Raw genomic sequence first — 388 nt, forward strand, 5'->3', positions numbered from 1 at the left:
CCGAGCCCCAGCTGAGCCTCGCCGAGCTCCGGCAGCGCCTCCTGCACTTCGCCACTAAGAACGTCATGGACACAGCATGGTTCCCCGAGGAGCAGCGGCTCCAGACACCCAACAGCGTGGCTGGGCTGCCCACCCAGCTGGGTGCAGGTAAAGACCTCGGCTGCCTGCTGGGTGCCCAGCAGAGCTCTGCCCTTACTGGGGAAAGAAGTGCCTGGGTGAAAGCACTACACATTGGCGGGGCATGTCCCTCCCTGAGCTGTGCTGGGAACAGCTGAGCCCGAGCACAGCTGTTTCCATGCAGAGGGTAGCGGGGAGACCTGCCAGCCCTTGTTGGCAGCCTGATCTGTGCCGTGGGCTCTGGGTGCCGCTGTGGGTATCCACCCTGGCG

The 388-nt window shown here is 64.9% G+C and overlaps 1 protein-coding gene across 1 annotated transcript in view; it reads left to right on the forward strand.

Annotated features, from left to right (window-relative positions):
* PCSK9 (proprotein convertase subtilisin/kexin type 9) overlaps positions 1–388 on the forward strand; it is a 10,602-nt gene that overhangs the window by 8,788 nt on the left and 1,426 nt on the right. The window lies entirely within an intron of this gene.

This window comes from Pygoscelis adeliae, unplaced genomic scaffold (genome assembly GCF_000699105.1).
Source record: "Pygoscelis adeliae isolate BGI_AS28 unplaced genomic scaffold, ASM69910v1 Scaffold181, whole genome shotgun sequence".
Classification (NCBI taxonomy): domain Eukaryota; kingdom Metazoa; phylum Chordata; class Aves; order Sphenisciformes; family Spheniscidae; genus Pygoscelis; species Pygoscelis adeliae.